A 5,206-nucleotide genomic window follows, 5' to 3' on the forward strand; every position below is an offset into this window, starting at 1 on the left:
CTATGCCTTTGCTTTTGATTCTACCTTGAATTTCAATTCCATTTGCATGCTTAGCTTGAATGTACATCTTGCTATAGACTAGACTATAATCATATTGGAAGATTGTTGTAGTTTGGGGACATGAATTGAGATTGACCCTTCTATGCTTGCTACCAGGAATAGAGGAAGGTTTGGGTTTTGTTGGCCTGAACATAAAGAACTTAGAGCCTCAAATGCATGATTAGGTACACAAGGAATTGGGCCAAACTTTCAGTTTAACGGAATTGCTTGTAAGAGGCATCAACAAGTAGTTAACTCGGCTAGAACAACAAGTTATGAATCAAGGTCTCATTTGCATAGGATAGGTTGGCTAGAGTGGATTAGATGATGGATAACCCAAGGCATCTTTATCAATTGATATTTTCATCACCATAACAATTACTTTCTTGACAATTTTTCACAACAACCAAACCAAACTTGTTGGTCAATCTGCTAGTGCACAGATATCTCCGGGTTTTAAATTATCGAACCACAGGGAATTGGAATGTGAATTCAGTTTAAGAGTCAAGTTCAAGGTTAAAAAGCGAGTAAAATTCAGTTTTAAAGGTTGATTGATTGTTGTGATACTTAATTAGAAAGCTAACAAAGATAAGTGTGTGATAATCAATGGTGAGAATGCCTTGGTTTCTTGCTTGACTAATTCAGTTCTAATCAACCTATTCTATCCACAAAACTCCGAGTCTCTCCTCGATGTTCTAGCCTAATCAATCATCTATCGATGCCTCGCATAGACAATCCTCTCAAGCCAAAAGATAAGCACAATTCCTTGATAACCTAAACATTTGCTAAAGGCATGGCTGTGAAATCCATACAAGAAAAGAAAGACAAAACCTGGATCATAGGACTTGGAGGAAGCTCCTCAAGCTCTAGAACCCAAACCTTCTCTTCTAACTTATTGAAATATGAGAAAATGACAAAAGATCCCAAGAGAAATGACAAAAATCCTATTTATAGGTAAAATGGACGAGATTTCTGGTGTGCTGCCATTTTGGCTTCTGCCATCCTGTGAAGGTATGAAAAACGGTAGAAAGGGGGGGGGGGGGTTTGAATAACATTTTCAAAATAAAACTTCCACCTTAAAGATTTTCACAAATCTTTCGAGAACTTAAGTGCAAAGAGTAAGAGATAGAAAAGCACACAAGGATTTTTATCCTGGTTCACTTGATAAATCACTCAAGCTACTCCAGTCCACCCGTTAAGGTGATTTCTTCCTTCTTAGAATGAAGGCAATCCACTAATCAGGTAAAGTGTTACAACTGCACTTGAAACCTACAAGTGACTAACAATTACACTGACTTAGCTCACACTAAGATTCACTCTCTTAGTCTTCTCTAGGATCCGATCAACCTTGATCTCCTAAAGGAAAACTATACAACTGTATATGAAGTTCTTGTTTACAAAGAAAGTGCTTCTAAAAAGCTTATAGTAAACACAATGAAAATCAGGATGAAAGAAAGCTTAGAAGGATTTGAATATTTCTTGCGCGTATGTGAATGCTTCTAGCCGCTTCTTTCAATCTTCAGTCACTATTTATACTCCAAGGATTAGGGTTGAACGTTGCATGGAAATGCTACCGTTGGAGGGCAGTTCTGGAAATTCCAGCTTCTGCTGTGGCTGAGGAGGTTAGGTAGGTCGTCAGGATAGTACATATGCTTTTGTACTTGGATAGCGACTTGACCTTTAAACCTAGGAGACTTCTGATCAGGGGAATGCTTCATGTTGGAACTTGTGAAGCCGGTTGATCAGAGTCAGAGGGAAAGCACAGATCCTCTGACCGTTGTATCTTCTGATTCTGAACTCAGAGGGAAGTACATGGTCATCAGAGTTTCTTGCTTCTGGACATCAGAGTTTCCACTATTCAGCTTCTGGATCTTCAGAGTCTTCTACACCATCAGAACATCTGAACCTTCAGTGTTTCTTGGTTATCAGAACTTCTGGATCTTCAGAGCTTCTAGTGACTGAGTCCACATCAGAGTTTGTGTAGCTTCAGAACTTCTGAAGCTTTTCCACTGTTCATATTGAACATGTTGAATGCGAAAGCGTTGCTTGGGTCACTCTTTATGCACAGTGCTTCTGATTTGTGTGGGATTGAATTGAGGTCAGAGCCTGTAAATTGCACACTCAGAAAAACACGTTAGAGTACCATAATTGTTCATATCAAAAGGTTAACTTGTAATCATCAAAACATAGAGTTGTACTACTAGATCAAAACTTGATCTTACATCCTGGCGCTTAGGCGCCATTGTGGGGGCGCTTGAGCGCCCCTGCTCGCCTAAAAAACCTTAAATCTTCATTTTAACTCCTCTTTAATGCCTCCTTCAAGTCTTTAAACCCCTTGGTCTTCTTCCTTCAGCTGTTACAACCTGGTTACTTGCAAAGAAAGACTAGGAACAAAAGCAAGAAACTCAAAGGTTAAATTGCACAAAAGTATAAAATGAACTAGGAATTAAACAAGACCCCTAAACTCTACTAAAATACCAATAAAGACCTTATAAAACTATGAAATTACCAAAGCAATGCAAAAGGACTAATAAAGATAAAAATGCATGAGAATGCATGAAACACTACATGAGACTCAACAAAAATACTCAAAACCCACAACGAAATGACCCTAAAAACACTACTAAACTAGGGTCATCACAAGCCCATATTGAGGCAAGAATCCAAGAGGGTATCACTCTCCAATTGCGTGAACAAGAAGTTGAGAATGCCAACTGATCTCTTCGAGAACTCACTTCGTGCTCCATGAGTCATGATTATCCCGGGAGCATTGTCTTTCCCGAAGGAGTGGGGAGCTTTGAGTTGAGACCGACATTCATCAACTTGGTGAGCCAAAGCCAATATGGTGGAGGTTCCTTGGAAGATCCTCATGCCCATATGGAGAAGTTCATCCGTAATTGCAACACTTATCGAGTGAGCAATGTCTCATCGGAAGCAATTCAGTTGAGCCTGTTCCCATTCTCTTTGAAGGATACAGCTGAGGATTGGCTAAATTCACAACCTCAAGGGAGCTTAACTACTTTGGAAGACCTTGCAGAAAAATTCACAACGAGGTTCTTCCCAAGAGCCCTTTTAAGGAAATTGAATAGCGACATCATGACCTTTGTGCAATCTTCAGATGAGAATCTTTATGAAGCTTGGGAGCATTTCAAGAAGCTCTTGAGGAAGTGTCCTCAACACAATCTCACCCAAGCGGAATTTGTTTCAAAGTTTTATGATGGTCTACAGTACTCATTGAGGTTTGGCTTGGATGCGGCTTCTAATGGGGAGTTTGATGCTCTTCCCCCACAAGCGGGGTATAACTTGATAGAGAAGATGGTAGTGAGAGCCATGAACTCCGAAAATGAACGCCAAACCCAAAGGAGTGTTTTTGAATTTGAAGTTTATGACAAGCTCATGGCCTCCAACAAACAACTCTCCGAGCAAGTAGCGGAGATTCAAAAGAATATGAAGGATGCCAAGTCAATTGGAGCAAGAATGACTTGTTTGGAATGTGAGTTTTGTGTTGGACCTCATGCCAATGATGCGTGTACTATCCATGTTGGGGGGCAGCGAGGTCAAAACACTAGCTCAAGGAGGCAAAGCTCCATCCTCAGAACATGGACCTTTTGCCCAGACACAAGTTGTGGGAAAGATCGTTGGCAAGAGGAGTTTGGAGAAGTTGCTGGAAAGTTTCATTAACCGCTCAGAGAGTAATTACAAGAGCCAAAAGGTGGCGATTAAGAACTTGGAGAGTCAAGTAGGCCAGCTGGCTAAGCAAATGACCGAGAAGCCCCAAGGTAAGTTCTCTGCTGAAACTTTAACTTTGTTTGAGCAAGAAAATTTACTGTTGTTGTTACCACTAGGAGTGGGAGAGCTTTACAAGAGACAGAAAAACAAGTTGAGGGAGAGAATAATGAGGAAGTTGAGGAAGAGAATGATGAGGGAGTCACGGAGAAAAGAGCCGGTGAGCCCTTAGAACTAGAGTTGTAAACACTCATCTTCCTGAACTTCGCAAGGTTCCATTTCCCAAGGCTTGGGTGAAGAAACATTTGGATAAATAGTTTTCTAAGTTCTTGGAGGTTTTCAAGAAACTCCACATCAATATTCCTTTTTCTGAAGCCTTGGAGCAAATTTCAATCTATGCTAAGTTCATGAAAGATATCCTCAGTAAGAGAAGAAAGTTGAGTGAGGTGGATGAAACTATCATGATGACCGAGGAGTGTAGCGTCATTTTGCAAAGAAAGATGCCTAGGAAAAGTAGAGATCCTGAGAGTTTTACTATTCCTGTGGAGATTGAGGGGTTAACTGTGGTTGAAGCTTTGTGTTATCTATGAGCGAGTATCAATGTGATGTCGCTTAGTATGTTTAAGAGGTTGAACTTAGGAGAGGTTACCCCAACTATGATTTCTTTGCAAAAGGCGGATAGATCCCTGAAGACTCCTTATGGGATCATTGAATATGTTGTTGTGAAGGGTTATAAGTTTGTCTTCCCAGTGGATTTTGTTATCTTAGACATGGAAGAGGACTCTAAAGTTCCTCTTATACTGGGGAGACCCTTCTTAGCCACTGGTGAGGCGGAGATTAAAGTGGCTAAGGGAACTCTAGCTTTGAAAGTAGGTGATGATGAGGTTCTTTTCAATATTTTTTACTCTTTGAAACACCGAGCGGATGAGGAAGTTTTTAGATGTGAAATGGTGGATAAGCTCGTGTGTGAAGAGTTTGTTAGGATATCTATGAAAGACCCCTTGGAAACAACAATCATGGAAGGGCTGGATATAGAGGACTAGAATCTTGAAAGTAACTGAGTTCTTTGTACCATGAGGTGAATGCTACTCTCTCTCATTTAGAATCTGTCTCATCCCTCTCCACAAAAAGGATTTGTAAAGAAGAATTAATTAGGCATGAGGAGATTTCGATTAAGGAGAAGAGTGAGCTCAAACCACAACCTTCGTCTCTCAAATATTCTTTTCTTGAGGAAGGTGATAATAAACCTGTTATTTTGACTAGTGCTCTCACTCCATTGGAAGAGGAGAGACTCTTAAGAGTTTTGAGGGACCATAAGTCAACTTTGGGTTGGACTATTGATGATATCAAAGGCATTAGTCCTGCGATAAGCATGCATAAAATTTTGCTGGAAGAAAATTACAAACCTATAGTCCAACCCCAAAGGAGACTTAACCCTTCC

The sequence above is a fragment of the Lotus japonicus genome, chromosome 1 (genome assembly GCF_012489685.1).
Source record: "Lotus japonicus ecotype B-129 chromosome 1, LjGifu_v1.2".
NCBI lineage: Eukaryota > Viridiplantae > Streptophyta > Magnoliopsida > Fabales > Fabaceae > Lotus > Lotus japonicus.